Source organism: Falco peregrinus, chromosome 10 (assembly GCF_023634155.1).
Source record: "Falco peregrinus isolate bFalPer1 chromosome 10, bFalPer1.pri, whole genome shotgun sequence".
NCBI classification, from domain to species: Eukaryota; Metazoa; Chordata; class Aves; order Falconiformes; family Falconidae; genus Falco; species Falco peregrinus.
Window position 1 is genome coordinate 7,841,114 of NC_073730.1, and position 8,107 is coordinate 7,849,220.

The window sequence follows — 8,107 nt, forward strand, 5'->3', positions numbered from 1 at the left end:
GGTGTGCATGGCCACGTGGTGGGGCTGGTGGCACGGACCGTGGTGGTGGATGCAAGCTTGTCCCTGCGGCGGCTTGGCTGAGGCAGCCAAAGGAAACGCGCTGAATCGGCGGCCCCAGAATAACACCTCTGCAGCTTGACATTTGTATATTCTACGCCTAGCCGGGACCAGGTAAACTAAAAGTTAAACCTTTTTTTATATAAGGATTTCAGGCAACTGGTGGTCAGGTTTGAGTGAAGACCATCCAAACAACTGCAAAAAGCCACAGCGTCTTTCTTGGTGTTGTCTTCAGACCGGAGAACACGAGGGTGTTTTGAGGTCACCGGTACCCGTGAAATCACGTTGCGTTGTACATTAGTTGGACTCAGCTTTGACGTGCCCTTTTACCTTCAGCAAAGCTTGCTCAGGCGCTGTAGCTGGTGCTGAGTCTCCAAAGCTTACTGACAGATGTTTCCAGCTTAAGGATATGACCCTTTATGCTGCTGAAGTAAGCACTGGTCTGGGGAAAGGAGATAATAGCGCCTGCACTTGGTAGTTGCTTCCCTGCGGTTTATGCAGCTGAGTACTCTAGGAGTGAGTGTGAAAGGCTCATACGCGTAGAGCTGTGTTTTGGTGTTAAGGTGAAGTGTGTGTAAGCTATGAGGTTGTGAAGTGCAGAACAAACAAACGGAATCTGACAGAGAAATACTCCTGTGCATCAAAGTCTTGTAGCTGGTGGGGCATCTTCCTTTTGGAAAGACTCTCCTGGTGTTTCCATCAGACACGTTAAGGGTAATCCCTCTTATTATAATAGAGTAAAATAAATGGCTAGACATAACTGGGAATAAAACCAAGAAAAACTGAATATCCAAATTATCTTTGCCTGCAAAATGCCTCATTTCGCCAAGCTAAAAAGGGAACACTCAATGTCTTGACACCTTCTAAATAGGGGCAACTATCTGTGACGTGATAGCATTTCTCACTCAGTTGGTCCCCCTTCTGTGGCACTCAAGGGACCCTCTTAATTTGTGGTATTTTTAGTGCCAGCATTTCTATGAAAACGCTTGCAGAATATTGGCTATGGTGGACTTCCCTGATGTCAGTGGATGCAGGAAAAGGTGGTAGGTATGTGTCAGCACTACTGCGATACACTCCTGTCTCTTCAGCCCCAGAAGGTTTGGGTGCTCTCCTACTGTTGTACGGTTCGTTGTTCAGTAACAGAAGGGTGACTCCAGGGTGGCAAAACCCAGTACCAGTTTGTGAAAACTGAACTGATGTCTTGCAAGGTAGAGACCAAGGTTTTGTTTTGTGTATGTGCACGACTTGATGAGTTCAGGTTTGCTCCCCTTGTTCTTCATCACCTTGTGTCATTTTGGTTTTTGTAGTAGTGCCAACGGGCCAGAATCTGGTTTGGTTCCTGTGGTGCTGATAATCTAAAGGAGACAGTACAACAGGTAAGGTGAAATAACCTTTCCAGGGTTTCTCCAGCATCACTGCCTGTACGTGATTCTTTGCCAGTTTGTAGTAATATTGCTAGATTGTCACCTGGCATCCTCCGTGCTGTACACGTATAGTCACTGACGAGGCCAGAGCTATCTAACAGAAGAATCCACAGGATCCTGCTTTGTCTCTTGCTGTGTTCCTTGCTTTGATGTGGCTGGCTGACCCTACTGCAAATACAAAGTCTATTTCTAACAGGGTTTAAGTTGCTTTTTGGGTTTGGTCTCGCTCGCTATATGGGAAGTTAGTGGGCAGAGCTGCTATTGGGAGTACAGCAATTTGGGAGTGAACACCTGCAATGCCTGGAGCAAGACAGGTCCTTACAAGTACTAAAACACAATCACAAGAGGTGCATGTTGCTGATTCTGGGAGAAGGGAGATTGTGTATGTGTGGGGTTTTTTTTTTTCTTTCCCTGAATGAAACCCAGGAACGCTCAGTTCTATTACCATGAGGCTTTTCTCCCTTTTTCCCCAAGCTGGAAGAGTGAGATGCTTAGGAGCAGAGTTTCCTAATGGGTAGCAAATTATAAAAGTGCTTATTGCAAAAATTAAGAGTTTGGAGGTTGTGACAGTGATACTGCGAAAGGCAATGTACTGAAAAACATACTTGGAAAGAGAAATGGACATTAGGAGGAAGATAAAAATCTGTTTTGCAAGCTGCAAGCCCAACTGGAGAGGATTGGGAGAGGCCAGTGTTTGTAGAAAATGAACAAACAAAAGGAGGGAAAACCTGGGTTCTGTTGCGGTTTCCATAGCAACACAATACTTTTCCTGGAAATATCAAATGATGAGATCTAATCTATCTGCTATTTAACTCTTGCATGCAAAGCCCTCTCCTTTCTCAGCTTACCTGCCATCCTTCACAGCATCCTCTCTAGTGATGGGCATACTCACTGTGCAGCAGTCTGCGTGGGGAATGATCTGCCTGGGACAAAGCTGTTCCTGTTCTCTTCCCCCTGTTCCAAAGCACGTAGAAAAGGACAGCTTTTGAGGAAGAGGCAGCGTGTGTGTGATGGGAATGACTTTACAGTTATGCTGGTTTCCTATAGACCCCAGAGAGGGCTGGGCTGAGCTGGTACTGAGAGCAGAGCCACCAGGCAGGTATGTGGCTGAGGTGTTGCATAGCCTGCAGGGTTTACAGCATAAGGATGCATCCTCCTTGGAAATGATGCAGCTTAGTGCCCATCTGAGAACTGCAGAAAACCTTCTGTGGCTGTTTGGAGAGTTCATCAAAGTAGCCTGACTTAAATTTGTACCTAGTAGTCCTTTGAAGGGGCTCAGATGTGGGGAACAAGAGTCCTTGATGGCAAGGGAAGTTTCTGATGGAGGAAGGTGGAAGGGTGGCGGTTTTTACCTTTGATAAAAAGGACAATTGAGAGAGTGGGCAGCATGATAAAAGTCCGTGAAATTACTAATGGTCTCAAGTATGTAGAAAGGAGCATCTGCTCTTTATTGAGGAGAGAAGCCCTGAGCAGGTATGGGAGACCTCACCCCTGTGCAACAAAGGAAACTGATTCTGCTCCCTGCCTTCTGCCTGTAGCAGCAACACCCTTCGCTCTATCACCCTTCTTGCCTCTGTAGCCCCTGGCAGGCAGGGCAGAGCAAGCTTTGCATTGGGGGCTGCTGTTGGAGGGGAGAGCTGTCTGCAGTGGGAGACAAAGAATTCCTCCTGCCCTTGTATCTGAAGTCTCCTGCATGGTAACTAGTTCCCTGCCTTCTCTTACCACCCTCTCCTTGTATCCCAAATGATGCTGTGTATATTATGTATGTACCTTTATAAATGCATTTGGGGTGGATGAGTTCTTACTCTTCGAAGGAGTGAAACCTGGGGACTAGTTTGCAAGCTGCTGCTGTGTTACTCCGTCCTAGCACGGTATGTGAGCTGAGGGCGTATGAAGATTTGGGAGAGAATTTTGCTTATTTCTAGGAACACTTTTCTGCATTTCCGTGGGTGAAAGCTGGAGCGCTGGTGATGCTCCGTCATGTTATGGCCTTTGTTTTTGCTACAGGTCTTTAGACTTGAGCTGCAGTGCTGTGGTGTGCAGTATGTGTGCAGCGCAGGCTGTTTGCAGACCCTTCTGTTGGAGACCCCGTTGTCTGGCTGGCCACAAGTGCAGCAGAGGGAGCTCAGCCTGTGCGATGTCCCTGGATCTGTGAGCCTCTGGCTCTGAGGGGCAAGCAGAGCATCCAGAGGATGATGTACAGTGTGTCAGACTTCTGTATTTAGATGTTACAGTCATGTTAAGAGCCTGGCTGTGGCCAGCCCCTGCAATACTCGGTAAAAGCAATATTCTGTTTTAATAGGTGGGCTTCACGCTGTTCCGTTTTTTTTTTTTTTTTTTCTCTCTGGCTGTTGTTCTGTTGTTAACCTGTTAATGCTTATTGAGCCCTGAATCTTTGTAATGACTGTCGTTTTCTATCCACAATATTTACAAGGAAACCAGTTTGGAGGGGTTCAAAGAGCAGTAAGCCGGGTACGTGCCAATAAATAGGCAGCAGTACTTTAATGTCTCTTAAAAAACCTGTCCCCCATTTTAAACACTTCCTATATTTCCTCACGTTTCTCCTGACAGCCACCTGTTCAACTTCTGACCTGTTTGTAAAAATCTCCACGCCATCTATCAGAGGGATACATGCACTTACAAACTTCTGTTCTGTGGGCATTAAGTAAATTATTTCTTTAAGATCATATGGCAGATCTATAATTAATTAAACCCTCCATGATATTAGCGCAAAATAATTTAGCCTTTCTAAAAAGGTAAATGTAATTTGCCGATCTGGTATTTGGAAGAATGCTTTCCCCAAAATCAATTCCTTTAGTTTCCAGAGAATAGAAATGAGAAGCAATCTCATTTTAATTATATCTCTTTATTGCTAACAAAGGAATGATTTATGCAATTAAATTAACTGGCTAGAAAATTATTCTCAGCTGGGCTGTCCTAATTCTTTGCTTTCTGAATTGCAGGCTCTTACACTTCTCTATGTAGATTAATTTTTCTGATATGCAAACAATGCTCCTTGTGTTCATTTTTAACATTTTTTATTCACAGCTCCCCTTTTCTTAGTGTCAATGACATGAGTAATATTTGTGCACTGCTGGGCTCTGATTCAGGCCTTTTTATGTAGAAAGATTGGAAAAAAATCTTTTCTTTTGAATCTCATTATTGCCAGCGCAGAGCCAGGTTTTGAAGTTTTCTTATCTATTGCTGAGAAACAGCAGCAGAAACATGGAGGGACTGCAAAGATGTCAAAGGATGCAAACTTGTGAAGGAAAATGTATCAGCATTGAGGAGACAGGTGAATTTGCAGCTAGTGTTAAGGAAGTAGGGGGTTGATGTATTCGTCTTAAACCCCTGTCTCCTTGCAGAAAGCTGTGGCACAAGGAAAAAAAAGAAATAATTCTGGTTTATGTTGTTACGCAGACTTAATAGGGAAAGAATTTGGTTTTGGGTTTTTTTTTCTGCCTGGAATTACCTTGCAGTGGCTGGCCAGCACGTTAGCTAGTGATATTTGGGCTGAGGGGAAAATTACCATGTAGCAACACATTGTGACCATGTGCCAACACAGTCTGACATCTTCTGAATGGGGCATTGGTGTAATCTCCCGTTTTAAAACAGCAGTGAACATATTGCAGAGCACGTGTTAGCTCTGTCTGAGCTGTCCTGCCCTGTATCAGTGGAGATGTGTCAGCTGGTCAGTGTTTGCTGTGCTGGCACTCTCGTGTTGCTATCAAATGGTTTTGAAAGAAGAAAAAAAACCAAAAAAACCAAGCCTTTTCTCTGGGTTGGTATGCCGTGCTTTGGGTGTGGGAAGGTCTATGCCGATAAGATCCTGAAGGCTTTTGAACTGCCAGATAGGATGGGGCAAGCTATGATGGTTTGGATGGGACAAGGGTGAACGCTGAGCCTGCTTCCTTTGAGTGTGGATCATCCAAGGGGAATCTTCCTTCTGGGCTGAATAGCTGCTGGGTGGGTGAGCGATGGGGTGGTTAGTGCGATGCCTGTCGACTGCAGTTGTTGGTGCCATCCTTCAGGACACCGCTGTCAAAGCAACACGAACTGAATTTGCTTAGAAAGTGGGATCACACTTACTGGAAGAGCCTTCCTCAAAGAGCAGTTGCCCTGGGCTTACTGTCAGAGAGTGGACTTTCTTTTCTTTTTTTCTTTTCCCTAGTCCTGCAGGCTCTCTGCACTGGGTGGTACGGTATTCCTCCAAGAATCCCTTGGCTCCCACAGGAAAGGACATCTTGCAGTGCCTGAGGAAGAGGATGCCATTGGGAGCAAACTTACAGTCACTCTGTAGAGCAGGCTTTGAGTTCAAAGTGATCTAGACTAAAAGAATGGTTAGCGAGATGAAATTCATGACAAACATTACCTTTAGGGAGGAAACATCTGATCAAAAAAACCAAGAGAAACAGCTGCCTAGGCAAGCAGTACTGCAGGCAGGGATTAGGGCTCATAGTGAATCACAGCTAAATGAGTCAGAGTGATGTTCCTTTAATGAGAAATCTTATTCCTGGAAGTATTAATAGGAGTGTCATGTGCAAGTTGTGGGGGTCAGAGGAGATACAACTGCTCTGTTATGTGGTGAAGTCTAGGCTGGCAGAATGTATCCAGCTCTGCATGCTGCATTTCAAAAGCCAGAAATGGGAAAGAGCTGGGAAATCGTGACCTGTGGGATAAGTAATGACAAGTCTTATGGAGGGAGAACAACTTCACTTACAGCAAGGGAGAGCGAAGCTGATACCAGGGAAAACCTCAACGATAAGCTTCAATGCTCCCAATCAACCTGCTAGAAAAAAAACCCTTGAACCCAGTGGATGTGTCCTTTGGTCCTCCAACTTTACCTGCTTCTATTAACTTGTAAAACTGAGCTTTTTCCTACCCTGTGGTTGCCTTATGTTCCAGCAGCTTGTGTGGGTAGATGGTTTCGTACTTCTCATCCTCACTCAGCTCCTGTTCCCTGCTACCTGTTTCATTCTGCTTTGCCAGCAAATCCCAGCGGGGGCTGGTACTGAAAGCTGCTTCTAATGATGACTTAAGGGAAAGGTTTCACCTAGCAGTGCTGAAAAGCCTCTGTTCCTTTTGAAACAGGCAGCATCTGTAAACATACAAGGAACAGGGTAAGCAAAAAGATGTGTTCATAGTGGAAGGGAATGAAAGATGGGGAGGGGGAAATTAAAAACCACACAAACAAAAAAACCTTCACAAAATCAACAAAGTACCACTAACAAAAAAAACCAAACCAAAACAGAAGACTGCTCCTTTCCTACAGTTGATGGCAAGGTGATGCTTCGCTGGCGTCTTGGGTCGGTTGCCTTACAAAAGGTGTGCTGGGACCACCAGAAAGCTTTTAATGTGGAGCGGTGTAAGCTGTGAAAACAGGACAGTCCTTTGTTTTATGGCACTGAAATAAAGGAGGTGAACACTGCGGTCCCAGGGAATGTCCAGTTGCAGGTGCATCTCCATGGAACCGCTACGGGAGGGAGAGGCGCAGAGCAAAGCCTTCAAACTTGCAAAATGTTAGGAAACACAGAATTTAAAATGCACTTGCTTATGAACACAGCCAACTTGTCAAGGAAAGTGGCAGTTTCAAGGATCGGCTCCAGAAGAAATTGTGCTACAATCTGAATTCCAGGCTCCTTTTCTGTTCCTTTACAGAGGAAATAAGTGAGTTCCCTCCAGATAGTCAAATAGAACTAATAACCTCTCCATGGACCATTTCCCCAGCGCACCAGGATTTAATTTCACAGGAGCTGATATCCAGATGAAAAGCTGTTGTGGTGATGCAGGGACTCTCTCTTTCTACAAAAGCAGAACTTCATTACAGGTGGCTCTTCTCCCTGTGAGAAGATCCCTGCCCCTGTGCATCACTTGGTTGATCCTGCAGAGACGGCTGCCTGGGAATGCTTTTCCTCTCTGATAAGGTTTAGTGCTTTGTGAAGCTACTGTGGATGTGTTCTCTGCATGCTCTTTTCTTCCAGATGAGATGCTGCTAAGATATTAGTGAAACGGGCTTGACCTGGCGTAAGAAAGGTGTGTGGCTGGGACTAGATGCTCTCTAGAAAAGTGGGTGGAACTTGAGAACCTTGTCCCTTTCTCCACGGTTTCTTAAAACAGGAGAAAAAAAAACCCTAGAAAGCCCTATGTTTGCTCCTGCTTCATTCTTTACTCTTTGCTGTTTTGTTTCATCCGGATTTTGGGTTTATGTACAATATCTTCTGTTTCTGTTCAGGTTCTTGTGAAGCGGGACCCAGCTAGATGGAGTTTGGACTTGCTAGCGTCAGAGCGGTATTTGAATAAAAACAGTTTTCATGTATTTTTGTTTCATTGTAGAACATTAAAAAATTAATATTTTAATAAATATTAAATGAATAGTTAATATTTAATTTTAAATAACAACGATACTTTTGTCCGTACCAGATTCTGGATATCAGAGTGCTAAAATCAGATGTTAAAATAATCTGGCTCACTACGCCGAAAGAGATGCAAGTACTGGAAAGCTTCGTGTTGGCCTTGTATCTTGATTTCTTCTGACTTTTTTTTTTCATTTCTAGTCTTTCCTATCTCCCAGTAAATTACTGAGAGATAGCTCCTAGCTATATCTGATAAGCAGCAGCAGAAATGCA

At 44.5% G+C, this 8,107-nt stretch overlaps 1 long non-coding RNA gene across 1 annotated transcript; it reads left to right on the forward strand.

Annotated features, from left to right (window-relative positions):
- Positions 1-1,406: 1,406 nt before the first annotated feature.
- Positions 1,407-7,860, forward strand: LOC129785254 (uncharacterized). The gene is made up of 2 exons (XR_008749030.1): positions 1,407-4,776; positions 5,653-7,860. It is a non-coding gene; the product is annotated as an uncharacterized LOC129785254 (long non-coding RNA).
- Positions 7,861-8,107: the final 247 nt, after the last annotated feature.